This window comes from Salvelinus sp. IW2-2015, unplaced genomic scaffold (genome assembly GCF_002910315.2).
Source record: "Salvelinus sp. IW2-2015 unplaced genomic scaffold, ASM291031v2 Un_scaffold1034, whole genome shotgun sequence".
NCBI classification, from domain to species: domain Eukaryota; kingdom Metazoa; phylum Chordata; class Actinopteri; order Salmoniformes; family Salmonidae; genus Salvelinus; species Salvelinus sp. IW2-2015.
In genome coordinates this window covers 314,255-337,381 of record NW_019942696.1, presented here as the reverse complement: position 1 = coordinate 337,381, position 23,127 = coordinate 314,255, and the positions used below count along the sequence as shown (strand labels likewise).

At 43.2% G+C, this 23,127-nt stretch overlaps 1 pseudogene; it reads left to right on the top strand.

Annotated features, from left to right (window-relative positions):
• Positions 1-23,127, top strand: part of LOC112069509 (arginine-glutamic acid dipeptide repeats protein-like) — a 135,403-nt pseudogene that overhangs the window by 27,903 nt on the left and 84,373 nt on the right.

The window sequence follows — 23,127 nt, the reverse complement described above, 5'->3', positions numbered from 1 at the left end:
ATATATAAAGTAACAATATACAGTGTGTACCCACACTTTAGCTACACGGTAACAATGTATCCACACTGTAGTGTAGTTTGCACTTTATTGCCTGTGTGCTCCTTTTTGTGTTGGGAATCAGGCGATACAATGTAGCAACTGCATGGAGGGTAGCTAGAAAATCCACATCAGTTGCTGTGCTGCCTCCCTATTTCCTACCACCACTGTTGTTAGTCTGGAACCCCCTAGTTCAGAGCCAGGGCCCCAGTCTACCCTGCCCCTCCCTCTCCTCCCCAGCTTTGCTTGTTTGGTATGCTGAGCGTTGTGTCTGTTGTCTGCAGCTTGTAGTTACATTCCAATGGCCTTGCTTATTATAGACCAGACATACATTCGAGAGGGGTTCTTGATTCCGTATCCTGTCTGCACGCGTGTGTGTCAGGTCTTAACACATGCTCCGTTGTGTGTGTGTGTGTGTGTGTGTGGTAGAAACGGTAGCTAGGCTGAGGTCACAGCACAAGCTCAGTGGAAACATTGTCGGAGACTCGAACCAAGCGCTTTGCGTGGTCCTCCATTTTGAGCACCTAGCAATAGGTGGGAAGGAACAGAGTGAGTTGATTTCACTAACGACCATTACAGTTCTAGACAAACTGTCCACGTCCGACCGTTAGAGATCGGTGTCAGAAATGGACGACTTGTTCGCCCCGCGGAGGTAGGTTGATAAATATATTCACATGTCACCGTTTAATTCCGTGAGTAGTTTTCTGAGACAGTCTTGAGTAACGTTAGTAGCTACTCGCTACTACTCAGAATGAATTTCACTATACACCGAGTGTAATTTGTCACAGATATCGTAAGAATATGCATGTCTTATCATAGTTTAATTTTAGCGGTTACTATCCGTGCACGGTGCATATCCCTGCCAATCTTACCTTGCGTGAAGGTAAATCGCGAACCGAACGTGCTATGTTGTAACAATTCGGCTTAAGTAACGGTACATAACGGCGAAGCACTACCCTTTGTAACCCATATGAGCAAGCTAACTTTTTCTCCCTTATTTTTGTTGCCATAGGAGATATAACAGAAGCAAGGCTTGTGCGGACTCCATTTTGCAGTGTGCTTGTATTTACAATCGAGCCGACATGGCAGCCCTGAGAAGCTTTGTGCACTCTCTCGTTGCCTGAGAAATACGATCATGTCAAAGAAAGAGCGCTGTAGGTGCTAAAGGAGACTGAGTGTGTGGTTGATTAGAAAAGTTGACCATTTTTTGTAATATTATGACAGCGTTTACAGTCGTGCGAGGATTGGACGGAATTGATGGAAGGGGGCGGGGTTTGTCTTGATTACTGTGGTGCAGTGTAAAGTTACACCATGCTGGCTCAGACTGTTCTTGTTTTGGTTCAGAAAGCATACATTAATACAGAAGAATAATACAAAGTRACCTGTTTGGTCTTTTATACATGTCATTTTCTATTTTAGACCACATGAAATATGTTGATCGCAATTCATGTTGTACAGGACTTGACTATAGACGTTTTTGTTTTTATTTAACCGTTATTTTAACTAGGCATAGAAGTTCTTAAAATACAAAAATATACACAGATTTGAAACAGTGTTTCAAGACTGTTGGATAGCTACATTTTAATATTTATGCATATTCAAGGTCAGGTATAATAATATGATAACATTTAATATATTATCAGATATTACTTTCCTAGAATATTACTCATGACATGCATAAGGAAATGTACCCCAATCCCTTACATATTTTTAATAAATGGATTGATAAATAAATGGGTTCATTTAAAGTGTACACTTTTCAACTCATTGATTCCTCCCTTCTCCAAATATAACATTTGTAGAATTCAACTAAACATATATTGTCTCAAAACAAAGTAATTATGGTTCATTAGTCCCTCACCTGCCTTCCTTAGACTGCCTCACCTGCCTTCCTTACTATGTCCTGTCAGACTGCCTCACCTGCCTTCCTTACTATGTCCTGTCAGACTGCCCAGTAACCCAGTGTGGGGGATTTGGTACCTCACCTGCCTTCCTTACTATGTCCTGTCAGACTGCCCAGTAACCCAGTGTGGGGGATTTGGTACCTCACCTCTACATCTCACTTAATTGTATTTTTCCCTGGTCTGACACCAATGATATATATATATTTTTTAAAGGGTTACACACCTTCATGCTGTTACACACCTCTAATATAACGTTGTAGGCGTGTAATTATATTGTATGACCTGGTTGACTTCCTAAAAGGATTGTTAAAACTACAGGTAAGGCATAGTCGACGAGAGGCTGTGAGTTCTATGGAAAATAATAAACGACATGGAAGGTGTGTTGCACGGAGTGGCATTATTTTCCAGAGAATGCATAGAGCCCCGAGTTGATTATCCCTTTTATACCATGGATATACGTTTACAAATTTACCACTACTAATGTGTTCAACAATCCACTGAAGTTGATAGCAAGTTTACTAGATAGTTACAGTAGTTGCCTTGGTAACCAAACATACTTGCTAGTTTTGCTAACCAAACCAGCAGTCCTTGCTTGCTATTATGAAAATCGAATGCCAATAATGTTTTAAATTTGCCATATGCATTCAAAAGCAGCTCAAACATAGGCTGTAAGAATGAACTATAGCCATTGAATTCTACAGTGTTGATTGACTGTTTTTTAGGGAAATATAGCCACAACTCTCAGAATGCCTTTCAAGCCAATCAGAAAAGAGTACATTCAAACATCAGCATGCGTATGCACACCTTCATCTCATCAACTGGCGCGACGGCACGAGCATCAATGAGAAGGGTGAGAAACCTTTCGACTACCTCCCTTTAACGGACCTACCCATCAACTGCATCAGTCCCTAGCTTGAGGAGGACAAAGACTCGCGGCGCAGAGTGAATTAATGTTGAAGGAGTCCCAGTTCTACGAAATCAAGGTCAAGGCTCGAAGGTAGTAGAAGTTTTTGAACGTGATGAGTGAGCCAATTACAAGTGCTTCAGCTATAGTAACTTATAGCGAGGAGGACCTACTAGTTGGACGGGCGAGTCTCTGTTTGAGGACCATGCGGTGAAGTAGATACGCTACGGCTAAGGATTATGACCCAGGTAGACCTAGTTCTGTGGGATAATACGTTACGCTAGACACCCTCACACTCCAACCGATGGCAGGTCCCATTCTTGTGTGATAAAACACTAGCTACGACCTACTAGTAGGGAGGCTTGAGGATGCATGACGTCATAGTGATAATAACACTCTACAGCTCAGGAACCTAAGGCTAAGTAGGCGCAGTATACGGTCCTAGTTCGGGCGGTTCGTTGGAATAAAATAAGGTTAGCTTGACTAATAGAAACACGGTGCCGCGTAGTTCTGGGGTGTGTGGCATTAATATGTGCAGCTAGTGTGTCGTAGGGTAAGTGCTCGTGCTAGGTTAGGATCTAGGACTCTGTGTGATACACTAGAGCATTGCATTAGCAGACTCATTTCCCTAGTAAGGCTAGTCTCTGATATTACACCACCAGCTACAACCCTACCTACGGTAGACCATTTTCTTCTCTGTTGTGCATATACACCGACGAGCTCACGCTTACTAGACCCCTACTACAGTGTAGGCCCCTAGTCGTTGTTGATACAGACAACACTACTCACCATACTAGGAGACGCCCTAGTTCTGTTGTGATCACATACAGCGCTAGCTGTAGAACCTATAGTAAGGACAGTCTCTGAGTCTGTGATAGATCTAACTACATATAGCTAGACGGCTACTAGTTAGGCCTAGTCTGTTGTGATAATAACGCTATGCAGATCTACTAGTAACCAGTTCTTGTGATAAATACGCTAGCTCAGACCTACTAAGTAGGCTTAGTTCTGTGTGATCAATACGACTAGCAGACTACTAGTAGCCTAGTTCACGTTGGTGATAATAAGGTTAGCTAGACCGTTACTAGTAGAATCCAGTTCCTGTCTGTGATAATTAAACAGCTAAGCTAGACCTATATAGTAGGGTCCACTAGTTCTGTTGTGATATACATAAGCAGATTTAGCTAACGTATAGACTAGTTCAGATTGTGATAGACAAAACGCTAGCAGACCTAACAGTAGGTGTAATGAATGATAATAGCTCTAGATACTGTGTTAGTCAGTGGAATAACATTAGCTAGGCCCTCTATAGGCTAGTTCTGTTGTGATAAATCAATTAGCTAGACCTACTAAGTTAGCCAGTTTCTGTGTGTGAGTTTAATAACAATTAGCTAGAACCTACTAGTAGTTCTAGTTCTGTTGTGATAACACAACTAAGACCATCTGCAGTAGTGTACATAACGCTAGCTCCTACTAGTAGACCAGTTCTGTCTGTTGTACCTAATAACATTAGCTAGGCCTAACCATATAGTAGGTCCTAGTCTCTGTTGTGATTAATAACTGTTGTTAGACCTAACTATAGCTAAGTTCTGTGTGATAATAACCGTTAGCTAGACTACAGTAGGCTAGTTCTGTTGTGATAATAACATTAGGCTAGACCTACTAGTAGACCAGTTCTGTTGTATCAATGACGACTAGCTGCTACTAGCTAACAGTTCGTGAATACAAGCTAGTACTAGTAGGCTAGTTTCTGTTGTGATATATAACATTAGCTAAGACCAAAAAAATAAATCTAGATAGGCTAGCTTTGCTTGTGATAATAACCGTTAGCTGGCTACTAGTAGGACTAGTTCTTGTGTTGTGTAACAACACGATGCTAGCCTAAAGAGCTACTAGCTACCGAGGCTAGTTCTGTTGTGATAATAAACGTCAGCTAGGTGCCTACTAGTAGCGCTAGTTCTGTTGTGATAAAACAATTAAGCTGCCACCTAGTAGCTGTTCTGTTGTGAATAATAACACTAGCTAGGCCTAACTAGTAGCCTAGTTCTGTTGTGATAATAACGTTGTTGTCAGAGTTATGGGACATCCATCAAACCAATAAGTGTAATGATAGACTACATAACTACACAACGTTGGTTAGCATCCACACTAGAGGAAAGTTTTCTACAGTCCTACACCTGTCAKTCAACTGATCAACGCATCCTACTGCACACTGCCTGTTAATAAGGTGGTAACACAAGACCATTCACGAGGTCTCTAACACACATATACTGGTTCAGACCATTCATGAGGTCTCTAACACACATATACTGGTTCAGACCATTCATGAGGTCAATAAAACTCACAGAAACTGGTTCAGACCATTCANCACAGAAACTGGTTCAGACCATTCACGAGGTCCATAAAACACACAGATACTGGTTCAGACCATTCACAAGGTCTATAAAACACACAGAAACTGGTTCAGACCGTTCACAAGGTCTATAAAACTCACAGAAACTGGTTCAGACCATGCACAAGGTCTATAAAACACACATTAACTGGTTCAGACCATTCACGAGGTCTATAAAACACACAGAAACTGGTTCAGACCATTCACGAGGTCAATAAAACTCACAGAAACTGGTTCAGACCATTCACGAGGTCCATAAAACACACAGATACTGGTTCAGACCATTCACGAGGTCTATAAAACACACAGATAATGGTTCAGACCATTTTATTTCTTTCAGGGTGTGTTCATTGTCATAGTGACAACTGCAAATACTACTTACATGTAGGCCTAATGGAAAATAATATAGTATATAATATAGCTAGTATTTAAATGTAGCAATTCAACAGCAAACACTGTTTAGGCTGCGCGTCTTTTTCGTTGCTCAAGTGGTTTGCAAGTAATTTCAAATGGTTGGTAATGCCTTTGTGTCTTTTCCACTGTTTTCTACATCACTGTCTGTCCTGTGCAACTATATAAACGTAACATGCAACAATTTCAAAGTTTAMACTGAGTTACAGTTCACATAAGGAAATAAGTCGATAGAAATAAATTCATTAGGCTCTAATCTATGGATTTCACATGACTGTGCAGGGGCGCAGCCATGGGTGGGCCTGGGAGGGCATAGGCCCATCCACTTTGGCAGCCAGTCCCACCCACTGAGGAGCCAGGCCCAGCCAATCAGAATTAGTTTTTACCCACTAAAGAGCTTTTTTACAGACATAAATACTCCTCAGCGCACGAAAAGTGATCCCACCAATGCATTTTATCCCTTAACAGTCCCTAACATGCATTTTCTATGCTGTAGGCCTGTTTTATCTTCAGCAATTAGCAAAACCAAGCCTGCTTCTTTCCCCGAATAGACTATTAGGCCTAGAATAAGTGTCTTATAGATGTTACTAAAGCTTTTCCTGTGTAGCCTATGGCCCAAGGGTAGAAACCCTCTTCCTGGAGATCTGCAGCTACTGCTTGAGCTGTTCTCGAGTACTCAAACTAACCGCACTAACCTTACTATTTGTGACGCAAACTGAGTATATATAGGATGCTTATTGGTRATAGTATGGATATAGTATGACAAAAGTTCCCGGATGTCGTACCAAATTCATAAAAAATACTAATTATACATTGTGGACACTTTTTCTGTACTTTTATGGCCCATAATGCAATTCTTCAGAAAATGGGCGTGGATTCGCAACATTTTCAGATTTGAAGAAAATGGCGGAAAATATTCAGCCTAAGTCCGACGAGAGCAGATACAAATTCATTGCTTTAACTAATTATGACAAATGTTAAGATATTGAGCAATGTAATAAAGTAATGACTTTTCAAACAAGTTACACGTTATGTTGGCGGACAATTTGTTAGCTACATTATCCTTACGAACTGTATAGCATTATGTACCGGTATGTTAGCTAGTTACCTAACGTTAATTGGCWACTCGAACTTGCCAGGCAGTATATTAACTATAGGCTATCTAACTAACTACCCAACGTTTATTGACTTGATTATTCACATTCTTAGCTAAGTGGTGTAGTCATTGTGTGTTTCAATGGACATTGTTAATTCTGGCTATCTACTACAATTTCAGAGCACTCTRTCGCAGAATAATTCATGAATTTACGAACGCTCAACACGCGTTGAATATGGCCGGTGTCAGTAAACGTTGGCAAAAAAACTAAACGTAATTAAGTTGTTGCCAGCAGCACAGTTAGTCACCAACGCTCTGGATAACATGAAAACAGTCCTAACCTGCTTTGATAGGGCGTGTAAAATGGTCAGTGAGCTGTTCTCTCATTTGTGTCTGGAAGTCGTTAGCCTACGTTAGCTTGGGTGCTTGACTGCAGTTGAACYCTCGGATCAACCCTACTCCTCGGCCAGAGAGTCCATTGTGTGCTCTGAATTCCCCCAAGAACGAAACGCTCTGAATTTACGAACAGACAATCTGACAACACTCTGGATTTCCGAACACCCAGAGCGCACTCTGGCACTCCAGATTTGAATTTACGAACACACACAAAATTGTAAAATGTTTAGCTAGACATTTGTTATGCTAACAAGCTAGRAAGAGGTTGCATAGCAACAGCATCAACTTCCGGTAGACAGGCGATSCTCTAGTACGCTCAACTGAAATGATACCGTTCATTTTACAGTATACCAAAATTAACTAATAGTCAATAGTATGTATTAAATACTGTGTTAGTACGGGTATTCGAACACAGCCCAGGATTTTGTTCCAACCTGGCACCACACCTGACCAACTGAGCTAATAGATCAGTTCAGMGATTTGCATAAATTCAACACACCTGATCTTCCAGGTCGGTTAAATGAAAAAAAGGACCAGCGTTGCCTATCCCTGTTATAGGCTGTTGCGCACGGGAACACCTGGAAGAGAGAGGCTAGTGATGTGTAGCCGGAGTAGGAAGCTAAATATTAGCTAGATATTAGGCTATTCATTAGCTAAATATTAGCTAGATATTAGGCTATTCATTAGCTAAATATTAGCTAGATATTAGGCTATTCATTAGCTAAATATTAGCTAGATATTAGGCTATTCATTAGCTAAATATTAGCTAGATATTAGGCTATTCATTAGCTAAATATTAGCTAGATATTAGGCTATTCATTYGCTAAATATTAGCTAGATATTCGGCTATTCATTAGCTAAATATAAGAGCTATATGCTAAATATTTACTTGTCAAAGTGCAAGGGGGAGAAGAAAAAAAAGATCTGTGGTCCCCGGGCACGCAAAGCTCCTCTCTTGATTAGGCCTACGTTTATAGACAATACCATTATTCTACCATTATTCTACCATTATTCTACCACAGTGCAATGACAAATGTATTATTGTTATCAAGTGAATTACACCATTTATTGACTATAGGCTGTAAAGTGCAGTGAATAATAGGCCAGTTTGAATAACCGCTCAAACATCCTGTTTTTGTTTCATGATGAAATGACTCCGTAGGCCAACGGTCTAGGCCTGATTATGCAACAACCATTTGGATTAGTTTGGGTCTATTTTCGACAGTTTAGCACGTCCAGAAAAGGTACATTAGCACCCCAGTCATATGGTGTAGGCCTATTTTGTCAGGATGTAACCCAGTGTTAAGGTTGMCCGATTGGGGGAAATATGGGCTTCTCCTTTCCAACATCCCTCCTGTTCTTTAACTTTACATTCAGCAAGCAATAGGAAGCATCTCTCCTCCTATAGGCTATTAGAAGACTAGAGAAATCGTACAAAAGCTAGTTGGACACTTATTTTGACATCTCTTTTCCTGTGACTCCACAAGATTATATAAAAGGAATAGCCGTGGCAGCAGAGAGGCCAGGTGTGTTGTTACGCAACAGAACAAAGACAGACAGGCTTGAGATGTAGCCTACAGCCTAAGTTACACACGTATGCATATTAGCCCATAATGCATAAGCTCAATGTTAGGTTAAAAGTTGATGGGATAACGAAATCATGGTAGCCTACACTGTTTTCCTGAGGCTGCGCTGAGTGCTTTCCCTTCCCATTCCACGGGTACCAGCTCAATAAGATACCCTACTGTTTCAGGTTCATATGGACAAGGAATATATCCTGCCCAGGCTATAACACAATGTAATTAAGAATGTTATTGTTTTCAAGACGGTACCAAACTCTGGTCTAAGCTGTAAACTGCAGTGAATAGCCAGTTATTTGAATAACCTAGGACTGTCCCCCGAACAAAAAAACGAGAAAAAAAACTATCGATTGGTCGAAATGTTTACTTATTTTTCCATATATAGACAGACCCACCCTATGTGTTTGAATAAAAGCAACTACATATGCACTGAGCTTTTCTGATGCTTTTAAAGCCCACTGTTTGATTTAAATAATGAAGACATACAAATGACTCAAGAAAGAGCCCGATGGTCACACTGTGTAAAAACAATGACAGTGAGTGTCTGTGTGACAGGCGCACGTCATCTCGCTTTAAAAAAAATAAAAAATAATAATAATTGTTGTGGGAACTACAGGAGATTAAGATATGGGTATAGGAGCGTTACGGGAGTATTATGTGAGCCAAACAGCTGCTGTTAGATGACAAATATTTGTTCCTGACCATTTGGGAAAGTGTAAGCAACACCAAATAAGTGTACCAGATAGTTTGTTCTAACAAAATTATCATATTTAAAACAGTTGCATGCGTTCGTGAATTGCGGTTTTATTTATTGTTAAGACTAATTATTCAAAGCTCCCCTTTTATTTAATTTTTTTTTTTAAACGAAATTGCTTGATTTGCATTTCAACGCATGAATGTCTCGTATGCTGTGTGATGGCATGAATGAATGATTGATTGATTGATACAGAGCCTATATATTGAAATATAGGCTTAAGTTACAGTATTAAGACTAAACAGGATGTGCTCTGAGACCTACAGCTCCATGGTGGTTATACAAGGCTGCTATATACTAAGACTACTAATGTAATGGACATTACCTACAGCTCCATGGTGGTTATACAAGGCTGCTATGCCTAATACTAATGATAATGACATGATGGTTATACAAGGCTGCTATACTAATCCTACTAATTGACAATACCTACAGCTCCATGGTGGTTATACAAGCTGCTATGCTAGAATACTAATGATAATGACATCATTGATTTATGAAATGAGATCATAAGGAATAACTGGGGCGGCAGGTAGCCTAGTGGTTAGAGTGTAGGGCAGCAGGTAGCCTAGTGATTGGAGCGTTGGACTAGTAACCGAAAGGTTGCAAGATCGAACCAGAGCTGACAAGACAAAACTGTCGTTCTTGCCCTGAACAAAGCAGTTAACCACTGTTCTAGCCTCACTAAGAATGTTCTTAACTGATGCCTACTAGTTAAATAGATTTTTCTAACTGACTTGCCTAGTTAAATAAAGGTAAAATAATTCAAATTAATAACTGTAATAATACAATAAGAAGGAGAAGATAAAGGAGGTTTAGGAGCGAGAGCCGTGTCTGACAAACAGGTGCTGTTTAATTACAATATAATTTTTCTCTTCTTAAAAACTGGTGGTTTACTAACACGAATAAATATAACACCCGTCTGATTCTAACAAAAAAAGACACTTGTAAAGAATTTATTCAGCGCTAGCTCAGATTTAAAAACAGCTGAATCTGTGAAATTGTTTTATCCGACATTTTGCAGTTGCATGAGGTGCTCACGGAATCAAAAACACTCAAACAGGCAACCAGAAGCAAGATCTGTCTAATTTCTGAAGCTATATATGGACAATTTAAAAAAGTAAGGCACTTTTACAGTTGGGCTATTAATTATCGACCTAATTTAAGTTGGGGTTTCCACTCCCCTCAATTTTCTTAGACAATTATGCTTAAGGCAAGGTTTTTTCATCGTTCTGCTGCTGCTGCCTTCCGCAGCATTGTTCTCCCATCCCAATATGCTGGGTAAATTCCTGTTATGCACATAGCAACAAGGAAAGGTGTCAATTCTATGGCTCACTTAAGATTGTTTCAGAACTGCGGACAGCGTCTGTACCAACGCGGGAGAATGCACAGTTATAAAATAGTATTTGATTCATATATTCTTGCGTCATTATTTTTACATATTTTAAGCAATAAGGCCCGAGAGTGTGTGGTATATCCAATATACCACGGCTAAGGGCTGTTCTCAAGCACGACGCAAAGCAGATGCCGGATACAGATCTTGCCGTGGTATATTGGCCTATACCACAAACCCCCAAGTGCCTTATTGCTATTATAAACTGGTTACCGACGTAATTAGAGCAGTAAAAATACATGTTTTGCCATACCCATGGTATACGGTCTGATATACCACGTCTTTCAGCCAATCAGCATTCAGGGCTCGAACCACCCAGTTTATAATATAAGCATATACGATGTCATCACCACGTCTTAAGAGTGGATGGACTGTTCCATCCCCGTGGCCTCCGCAATGGATTAGTCCACTGAGACAGAGAAGGTGTCTTGTGCACAATTTTTAAAAAATGAAAAAATTAACTGTTTTCAATAAAACTGCGACTGCTTGACAAAATAAATCTCGGTCGACCAACAGCCTGTCGACTAAATGGGATCAGCCCGAGAATAYCCGCTCAAAAGCCTAGCATTTTGAATGCATATTATACATTTTTGAAATAACTGCATCTAGCCTGCCTGATTGGGCAACCATTTGGATCAGTTACAAGGGTTTCTTCCTACAAGGTCCAGGCACATTAACAGGCCAGTGACATGGTGTCATTTTATCAGGTTGTAGCAGCTAACAGAAACATACTAATTGCAGTGATTTCTAGTGGTACGTATATGAATTTATGATCATGTACGAGCGCAGAGGAAGTTGCCTTCTGTGGGGGGTTTGTAAAAGCGTTCCAAAAAATGAGGTGGACTAAAAAAATTCAAATCATGCATAACACATTCATTCATGTCACAAGCTGTGTACATGCTTTTGCAAAGAAGGCCGAATGAATGAATCCCCATCTTCACATAGCTCGTATCGAGCCTGCTCTGATTGTGTAACTTTATACGTGTCATCCACGTGAGTGGGTACCGCTGGCCCTTGAGAGCCACAGTGTGTGCAGGCTTTTGTTTCAACCCAGCACTAACACACCTTATTCTACTGATCAAGCTCCTTACGGGTGGTAGCTCATTAGTTGAATCAAGTGTGTTGTGATGCTGGGCTGAAACAAAAACATGCACCGACACACTACACACTGCAGCTCTCCAGGATCATGTTGCTACTGGGCTGGAACAAAAGCCTGCACTCATTGCAGGAGTTGGCAAACTCTGCTCTACTTATATTAAACGTGTTGCTCATATGTTGGCCTGTTCTCGTCAGGGAGTCCAGTGTACCGTATCTGTTTGCCATATTTTGGCAAATTTGACTCTTTCTCTCTGACAACTCTCTGCTCTCTGTCAGAGGGAGAGTAGAGCAGACAAGGGATGTTAAAGGCCAGGGGGGAAGATGGATGAGGCTTGGTGGAGAAGGTGAAGACTTTGGAGGAGGAGAGAAAAAGGTTGACAAGTCTTAGTTAAGGGGCGGAAAGGGGGATTGAGGGTGGGTGGAGAGAGAGGGGGGGGGAATGGAGGGGAAAGTGGGGGGGGGGGTGAAACAACATGTACATGTCAGAGTGAGAGGGCCAGGTTTGTGGTTGGAGGACTTTTAAAGTTACCACAGGGACCTAGCAGTGTCAGGTTTCAACCAACCCCAGTCCAGCCAGCCCTAGCCCAACAACAGCCAGCTCAAATGATGGAGAGCGAGAGGCGCGGATTTCTGCTTCGCAAATCACTCTGACAGTTTCTGGCCCGCCTCAGCCCCGCAGCAGCTATCCGAGCTAGGGACTATACAGTATGGAAAATCTAAGTGCCGTTACCTTGGCAACGGAAGGGAAAGGAGAGGAAGGGGGTTTTTGAAAAGGGAGCATCTTGTCATTTTCTTTAACCCACTGCAGCTGGAGGGAGATGGCCAGGAGGAACACAGTATTATTATTATTATTATTATTAAATTGCTAGGCAGTTGTTGCTATGGTTTCCAGCATTCGTACAGCCATTTATCAGGCAAGACTCTGTTTCTCTGTAAAACTGTGCATCTCCCCATCCTGTAAGTGGGGTGCTGTTTTGTTTGTTGCTGAATGCATCTACAATAACAGCATTGGAGGTGTTTCTCACATCATTTTTATTGCCAAAAATATCCTAGAGAAAACATGTTCTCTTTGTGCGTCTCTTCCATAGAAAGAAATACATCCAAGTCTTGAATTATATAATACAACAAAATCTGCAATATGCCTGTGAAGCTACAACATGTAACTTAGAAATGTGAGTTATAGAGCTTCCATTCCCGTTGAAAGCAAGTCGAAGAAGCGGTAMATCACTTCTACGTGCTCTATTTCTATGCTTCCTGTTCTGAAGTTTKATTTTTGCGTCTTTTGCGTTCTGTTTTGTACACCAGCTTTAAACAGCTGAAAATACAATATATTTAGTTATGGAAAATTGACTTCACAGCAGTTTAGATACAATGATTCTCTACACTGCCTGTTCTTGTCACATAAACTGAGATTTTTAGCAACCAGGAAATAGCGGCGCAATTTCTGCGTGGCACATCTTTAATTTTGACCAATAAATATTCCCCTAGAATCTCTTGGTTTCTGAGGTATTGACATGATTGGTTTACCTGTCCCTGTAATAAAGACAAMATGTCTCACGCCTTGGTTCTGCAGGCCTTCAGTGTCTGCGTAATTTTGCTCCAGCCAAACAGTGAGGGAGAGGAGAGAACCTAGTCCGTTAACTGAACCTGTTTCCAGGTTGCACTGAGCTAGTCCTGTAACACCTTTCAGTAGGAATGTTCCTGGTTGTGATCTGAACAACRTATTCTCTCCTCCCAGGCGACTAAACAGCACACAAGGAGAGATCAGAGTGGGACCCAGTCACCAAGTAAGTCTTCTTACCTGTATTATTCAAGTAGTTGTCCAGTGTTTACAGATTTCTYTCAAATYTGACRTATCATTAATTACAACAGGAGTGAKATTATWAACATTTACCAACATTATCCTATTAGACATGTATAAAGCAGAGTGATTTGTGACATTTTCTCAGACAAGCCACTTTGTTCGATGACAAGGATTTGAAAGCTGGTATTTCACAGGCTAGACTTGTGGTATGATTGACAACTTCTTTCAATCCCTTTCTCCTCCCTCCCTCCTCCTCCTCCTCTCCTCCCTAATTAGGCCAAGCTTCCCGAGCTGCAGCCCTTCCCCTCCGAGGCCCCGGAGGGCCTGGGTCAGGCTGTGACAGAGAATGAGGAGCTGGTGTGGATGCCAGGGGTCAACGACTGTGACCTGCTCATGTACCTCAGGGCTGCAAGGTGAGACACGACCTCTGACCCTACTCTTTCTGGAAAGATAATCCAATACCCTCTCCCCACTGTCAACCTACCTCAGGGCAGCTAGGTGAGCTCAGGAGACATGAACCTGCTCCATGTCAGCAGGGAATGGTCCTGTACCCTCTCCCCACTGTCAAGCCCATTTTGGGGRGGCAGGTAGCCTAGTGGTTAAAGCGTTGGGCCAGTAACCGAAAGGTTGCTGGATCGGATCACCCAAGCTGACYAGGTAAAAAAAAGTCGTTCTGCCCCTGAACAAGGCATTTAACCCCACTGTTCCCCGGTAGGCCGTCATTGTAAATAAGAATTTGTTTTTAACTGACTTGCCTAGTTAAATGAAGGTTAAAAACAATCATCCGTACCATGCTGGCCTGGTTACCAGCAACCAAAGTGTGGAACATGGCCAAGAGTCCTAGAGTGATAGATGTATTGGAAGCAGTTGGCTTTATAAAAATATTTAAATGATGATTCATCTTACAAAGAATAGCTTTATCTCAGTCTAAGCTGACTTGAGGTTGAACATYCCGTTGACTGTTCTTTCTCTCTGTGACTTTTTGTATTGTAGCTTGTTTTTTGATGAATATAAGTTTGTTATAATATTCGTCCTGTGTGTTCTCCAGGAGCATGGCTGCCTTCGCTGGCATGTGTGACGGKGGTTCTACAGAAGACGGTTGCCTAGCGGCATCGCGAGACGACACCACGCTCAACGCACTCAACACGGTAAGTGACGACGACAACACAAGCCTGTATCAGGACACCACTGGCAAGAATCTAATCACAAATACATTTGATAAAGAGGCAGGTTACCTTCTCATGTTCACTAAAATTAAATTAATTAAAATTAAATTAAGGTTCTGTGGGAAAGTCTCATGTTCAGCAAAACTACACTGAACAAAAATAGAAACTCAACATGTAAAGTGTTGGTTTCATGAGCTGAAATAAAAGATCCCAGACATTTTCCATATGCACAAAAAGCTTATTTATCTCAAATTTGTTTACATCCCTGTTAGTGAGCATTTCTCTTTTGCCAAGATAATCTATCCACCTGACAGGTGTGGCATATCAAGAAGCTGATTAAACAGCATGATCATTACACAGGTGCACCTTGTGCTGGGCGCAGTAAAAGGCCACTTAATAATGAGCAGTTTTGTCACACAATACCATGCCACAGAATCCTCAAGTTTTGAGGGATCTTGCAATTGGCATGCTGACTGCAACATCTTTTGACGAAAATTGGCAGTATGTCCAACCCACCTAATATGGTAGAAATATAATTAATATGGCAGAACTAATACGGAAGCGCAGAACTGGAGCTAATATGAGGCAGAACTGGAGCTAATATGGGCAGAACTGGAGCTAATATGGAGGCAGAACTGGAGCTAATATGGAGGCAGAACTGGAGCTAATATGGAGGCAGAACTGGAGCTAATATGGAGCAGAACTGGAGCTAATATGGAGGCAGAACTGGAGCTAATATGGAGGCAGAACTGGAGCTAATATGGAGGCAGAAACTGGAGCTAATTGGAGGCAGAACTGGAGCTAATATGGAGGCAGAACTGGACTAATAGGAGGCAGAACTGGAGCTAATATGGAGCAGAACTGGAGCTAATATGGAGGCAGAACTGGAGCTAAATAGACTGAAGCATATGGAGCAGAACTGGAGCTAATATGGAGGCAGAACTGGAGCTAATATGGAGCAGAACTGGAGCTAATATGAGGCAAACTGGAGCTAATATGGAGGCAGAACTGGAGCAATGGAGCAGAACGGACTAATATGGAGCAGAAGGAGCTAAATGGAGCAGAACCGGAGCTAATATGGAGGCAGAACCGGAGCTAATTATGGAGGCAGAACTCGGAGCTAATATGGAGGCAGAACTGGAGCTAATATGGAGGCAGAACTGGAGCACTAATATGGAGCAGAAACTGGAGCTAATATGGAGGCAGAACTGGGCTAATATGGAGGCAGAACTGGAGACTAATATGGAGGCAGAACTGAAGCTAATTATGGAGGCAAGAACTGGAGCTAATATGAGGCAGAACTGGAGCTAATATGGAGGCAGAACTGGAGCTAATATGGAGGCAGAACTGGAGCTAATATGGAGGCAGAACTGAGCTAATATGGAAGCAGAACTGAGCTAAATATGGAGCAGAACGGAGCTAAATGGAGGCAGAACGGAGCTAATATGGAGGCAAAACCGGAGCTATATTGAGCAGAACCGAAGCTAATATGGAGGCAGAACCGGAGCTAATATGGAGGCAGAACCGAGCTTAATATGGAGGCAGAACCGGAGCTAATATGGAGGCAGAACCGGAGCTAATATGGAGGCAGAACCGGAGCTAATATGGAGCAGAACCGGAGCTATATGGAGGCAGAACCGGAGCTAATATGGAGGCAGAACCGGAGCTAATATGGAGGCAGAACCGGAGCTAATATGGAGCAGAACCGGAGCTAATATGGAGGCAGAACCGGAGCTAAATATGGAGGCAGACACCGGAGCTAATATGGAGGCAGAACCGGAGCTAATATGGAGGCAGAAACCGGAGCTAATATGGAGGCAGAAACCGCGAGCTAATATGGAGGCAGAACCGGAGCTAATATGGAGGCAGAACCGGAGCTAATATGGAGCCAGAACCGGAGCTAATATGGAGGCAAACCGGAGCTAATATGGAGGCAGAACCGAGCTAATATGGAGGCAGACCGACTAATATGGGGCAGAACCGGGCTAATATGGAGGCAGAACCGGGGCTAATATGGAGCAGAACCGGGGCTAATATGGAGGCAGAACCGCAGGCAACCGGAGCTAATATGGAGGCAAACCGGAGCTATATATGGAGGCAGAACGGAGCAACGCCGAGATATGGCGGAGAACCGAGCTAATATGGAGGCAGAACCGGAGCTAATATGGAGGCAGAACCGGAGCTAATAATGGAGGCAGAAGTAGAACGAATAGGGGAGAAGTAGAACGAATAGGTGAGAAATAAAGGAGAAATGCTCACTAACAGGGATGTAAACAAGTTTGTGAACATTTTAGAAAACAGCTTTTTCTTACAGAACATTTCTGGTATCTTTTATTTTCAGCCATGAAACATGGGCCCAAAACTTTAGAAGTTGCGTTTATATTTTTTGTTTAGTGTCATGCCCCACTGTCGTAGTTATAGATACGTCAATGCCTTATTTCCTGCCTGTTACATAAATCCTTACTATATAAGAAATATACATCCTTTTGTTTTATTCAAACACTGAAATTGACCTGCTTCCTCCTCTACCCAGCTTCACCGAGAGCGTTATATTGCAGCAAGGCCCTACAGCGCTGGTCAAAAAGCCTGTTCCCAAACTCATAGAGAAGTGCTGGTCAGAAGACGAAGTGGTAAGACACTCTTTTATTATTATTATTTGACAACATTTCACCTTTTAACTTCCAGAGAGGACGTGTTTAACGTCAGAGCTGGGTTCAAATAGTATTTATTTTCATTTCAAGCTGCGCTTAATTGAGCTTGCCTTGGCTCAATGTACACAAAACAGTTGAATGGACCGTATTGTTACAGCGGCTTTATGCTGGGTTACTGTGGTGTTCTTTAGATGGTGCTGTTGAGATGGATAGTCAGAGAGGGCTGTGTAGCTGCTAGTTGGGCCCTCATTGGATTTGGGTTTCTATTCCCTCCATGTCTAGAGAACAGCTGCATCCTGTTTATTGCCTGTGGAATAAATCTCAGCTTGGAAGAGGTGGTTGTTGTGGTGTGTGTGTGTGTGTGTTTGTGGTGTTGTGTTGTGTGTGTGTGTGTGTTGTGTGTGTGTGTGTGTGGTGTGTGTGGTTGTGTGTGTGGTGTGTTGTTGTGTGGACAGAGAGAGGAGGAAGAGGGAAAGATTGAGGGCCTGTATTGCTGTCCTCCATTTGAATTAGATTCACATTTCAGGCAGCTGTGGCTAGGAGGTATTACAATATGTCAGGAGCTGTGGCTAGGAGAGTATTACAATATGTCAGGCAGCTGTGGCTAGGAGGGTATTACAATATGTCAGGCAGCTGTGGCTAGGAGGGTATTACAATATGTCAGGCAGCTGTGGCTAGGAGAGTATTACAATATGTCAGGCAGCTGTGGCTAGGAGTATTACAATATGTCAGGCAGCTGTGGCTAGGAGGGTATTTACAATATGTCAGGCAGCTGTGCTAGGAGTATTACAAATGTCAGGCAGCTTGGCTAGGAGGGTATTACAATATGTCAGGCAGCTGTGGCTAGGATGGTATTACAATATGTCAGGCAGCTGTGGCTAGGAGGGTATTACAATATGTCAGCAGCTGTGGCTAGGAGAGTATTACAATATGTCAGGCAGCTGTGGCTAGGAGAGTATTACAATATGTCAGGCAGCTGTGGCTAGGAGGGTATTACAATATGTCAGACAGCTGTGGCTAGGAGGATTACAATTGTCAGGCAGCTGTGGCTAGGAGGGTATTACAATATGTCAGACAGCTGTGGCTAGGAGGTATTACAATATGTCAGGCAGCTGTGGCTAGGAGGGTATTACAATATGTCAGGCAGCTGTGGCTAGGAGTATTACAATATGTCAGGCAGCTGTGGCTAGGAGGTATTACAATATGTCAGGAGCTGTGGCTAGGAGGTATTACAATATGTCAGCAGCTGTGGCTAGGAGGTATTACAATATGTCAGGCAGCTGTGGCTAGGAGAGTATTACAATATGTCAGGCAGCTGTGGCTAGGAGAGTATTACAATATGTCAGGCAGCTGTGGCTAGGAGGGTATTACAATATGTCAGACAGCTGTGGCTAGAGGTATACAATATGTCAGGCAGCTGTGGCTAGGAGGGTATTACAATATGTCAGGCAGCTGTGGCTAGGAGGTATTACAATATGTCAGACAGCTGTGGCTAGGAGTGTATTACAATATGTCAGACAGCTGTGGCTAGGAGGGTATTACAATATGTCAGACAGCTGTGGCTAGGAGGGTATTACAATATGTCAGGCAGCTGTGGCTAGGAGGGTATTACAAATATGTCAGGCAGCTTGTGGCTAGGAGAGTATTACAATATGTCAGGCAGCTGTGGCTAGGAGGGTATTACAATATGTCAGGCAGCTGTGGCGAGAGGACTGATATTACAATATGTCAGGTATTGCACAATGTGGGTTGGGATGGTCACAAATCATAATCAGTGTTGTGGTCTTGATACCAATATAGCTAGCTAGCAAACACTGTAATCTCATCATGAATGCAATCAAGCACATGGTCTGAATTATACATCTGCACCAACTGTCTTGCTTTTTGCAGATTGCATATTTCAGAAAACAACTAACTAAGCCCACTAACATAATAGGTCCAAACAGTAACGGTGTTATTTTGTATCAAGGATGGGTTCACCTTGGCACCAGTCCATTGTTTGTGCATTAAGTACCACAGATGGCTAGCTAACTAGCTAGGCTACTACATTGCGGCTACTAGAGCCGAACTACGTTGCTGGCTAGCTAGAGCCGAACTACATTGCTGGCTAAGAGCCGAACTACAGTTGCTGGCTAGCTAGAGCCGAACTACATTGCTGGCTAGCTAGGCCGACTACGTGCTGGCTAGCTAGAGCCGAACTACATTGCTGGCAGCTAAGAGCCGAACTACATGCTGGCTAGCTAGAGCCGAACTACGTTGCTGCAGCTAGAGCCGAACTACGTTGCTGGCTAGCTAGAGCCGAACTACATTGCTGGCTAGCTAGAGCCGAACTACATTGCTGGCTAGCTAGAGCCGAACTACGTTGCTGGCTAGCAGAGCCAACTACGTTGCTGGCTAGCTAGAGCCGAACTACATTGCTGGCTACTAGAGCCGAACTACGTTGCTGGCTAGCTAGAGCCGAACTACGTTGCTGGCTAGCTAGAGCCGAACTACGTTGCTGGCTAGCTAGAGCCGAAACTACGTTGCTGGCTAGCTAGAGCCGAACTACATTGCTGGCTAGCTAGAGCCGAACTACGTTGCTGGCTAGCTGAGCCGAACTACGTTGCTGGCTAGCTAGAGCGAACTACATTGCTGCTAGCTAAGCCGAACTACATTGCTGCTAGCTAGAGCCGAACTACGTTGTGCTAGCTAGAGCCGAACTAGATTGCTCTAAGCTAAGCCAACTACATTGCTGGCTAGCTAGAGCCGAACGTACATGCTGCTAGCAGAGCCAACTACATTCTGGCTAGCTTAGAGCCGAACTACTTGGCGGTAGCTAAGCCAAACTTACATTGCTGGCTAGGCCAGCCAGCTAACGTTAAACTAAAGTGAGCATGTCGTTGCAGGACAGGGCATGTTTGCGAGTGCTACTTTGATACATATGTGCCTAGAGGCAAGCGGTGGCCTAGAGGCAAGCGGTGCCTAGAGGCAAGCGGTTGGCCCGAGAGACAGCGTGCCTAGAGAACCAGCGGTGGCCTAGAGACCACGTGGCCTAGAACCAGGGTGCCTAAACCAGCTTGGACCTAGAGCAAGCGTGGCCTAAGAGACCAGCGGTGGCCCTAGGCGCAAGCGGTGCCTAGGGGCAAGCTGGTTTGGCCTAGGGGCAACGCGGTGGCCTTAGAGCAACCGTGGCCTAGGGCAAGCGGGGGCCTAGGGGCAAGCGGGTGCCTAGAGGCAAGCGTGGCTAGGCAAGCGTGGCCTAGAGGCAAGCGGTGCGCCTAGGCAAGCGTGCCTAGGCCAACGGGCCTAGGCAAGCGGGTTGGCCTAAGGCCAGCGTGCCTAGAGGCCAGCGGTGTGGCCTAGAGGCCAGCGGTGCCTAGGGGCAAGCGTGGACCCTAGGGCAACGACTGTTGCCGTGAGGCAAGCGGGGCTAGGGCAACGCCTAGGGCAAGCGGTGGCTAGGGGAAGCCCGTGCCTAGGCAACGGGTGTGGCCTAGGGGAAGCCGGTCGCCTAGAGCCATAGGGGCAGAGCACGGTGCCGATAAGGCACGCCGGTTGACCTAGAGCAGCACGTATATTGACATCCGATGTCTTGATACTGTGTCTATGACCTGGACTGGTAATAGACTCGGTTTTCTGACCTGGACTAGTTTAAACCTATTTAGTTTGTGTCGTCCTGACCTGGACTAGTTAAACCTATTATTTGTGTCGGTCCTGTCCTGCGACTAGTTAACCTGATTGTTTGTGTCGGTCCTTACCTGGACTAGTTAAACCGATTAGTTTGTGTCCCGGTCCTGACCTGGACTAGGTTAACCTATTAGTTTGTGTCGGTCCTGACACCTGACTAGTAACCCTATTAAGTTTGTGTCGTCCTGACCTGACTAGTAACAAACCTATTAGTTTTTTGAGTCGTCCTGACCTGGACTCAGTTAAACCTAATCTAGTTTGTGTCTGGTCCGTGACCTGGACTGTTTAAACTCTTAGTTGGCATGTGCGTCCTGACCTGGATCTAGTTAAAACCTTTCTTATGTTTCTGTCGGTCCTGACCTGGACTAGATTAAACCTCTTAGTTTGTGGCGTCCTACCTGACTAGTTAACCCTCTTAGTTTGTGTCGTCCTTGACCTGGACTAGTTAACCCTATTAGTATTGTGTCGTTCCTGACCTGGACTACGTTAACCCTATTAGTTTGTGTCGCCTGACCTGGACTAGTTTAACCTATTAGTTTGTGTCGGTCCTGTCCTGGACTAGTAAAACCTATTAGTTTGTGTCGGTCCTGACCTGGACTAGTTAAACCTATTAGTTTCTGTCGGTCCTGACCTGGACTAGTTAAACCTATTAGTTTGTGTCGGTCGTGACCTGGACTAGTTAAACCTATTAGTTTGTGTCGGTCCTGACCTGGACTAGTTAACCCTATTCTTGTACTATTCCTAGTTTTGTCTCGTGGTCTCCTGTACATTTTTATATCCCTTTTTCGGTATACTCAATAAAACCATCCTCTTTATTATGTAAATCCAGTAGGTCAGACCCCAATTAGTCGACGGGTTCGATTGTTTTGTCGATAGGCTGTTGGTTGACCAAGATTTGGAAATCTATATAATAGCCTGGAGATGTGTCTTTCCTGAGCTCACTGGCCTGGGAAACTCTGAGGGCCCAGAATATTTGATACGATGTTGCAAGTTTGTATTAGCTTCAGGCCTGACCCAAGTTAATAGTTGATACAATGTTTCAGGTTCCTTGCAGACAGGCCATGTGTAGCCAATGTGATTTATAGGATATTTATCAGGATATTTTCTACCTGTAGGCTGCAATGTTTTTATTTGTTGGCTTTATGTAGGCTATTTTTACATAGTTGGCAATAGAAGTTACATTTTAGGTTTGAATCATTTCSATTTGGATGTGGATAGAGTTTTGATTAACCACATGCCAATGATTTTGAGATACGAAGATGTTATTATGAATTCATTTAAACTGTTACTCGAAAATGTGCCTATGAACCATAACTGGCACGCAGATCGGTAGAAATGGTAAGATAAATTAGCATTCCACATGAAAGGTAGCCGACTCCTCGTGTAGCCTYTTACCGGCAACTTCAGGACAGTAACGACAGAATCAGCCAAAGCCAGCAGGAGTGGGAGGAGGATGATCAGGTTGTTGTTTTTTCTTCTTCTGGTGGTCTTGATCTCTGGATCCCTCTTGAGTCATGTGTCTTATTTCATCAAACAGTGTGCTTAAAGCATCAGACAAGCTAAATGCGTATAGTTGATTTTATTAAAACACATAAGGTGTATCTATATATGAAAAAATACACGTTTCAAATTTTTGACCAAGAACAAACAACTTTTGGACGACCAAGATTTTTGGGGGGTCGTGGACATCCGTAACATCCAGATGCACGTTGTCCAGCAATCATGTGGGCTCAGATCTGACGGAATTGAATCGTGCAGGCTCAGATCTGACGGAATTGAATCGTGCGGTCTCAGATCTGACGGAAGTGAATCGTGCTGGCTCAGATCTGACGGAAGTGAATCGTGCTGGCTCAGATCTGACGGAAGTGAATCGTGC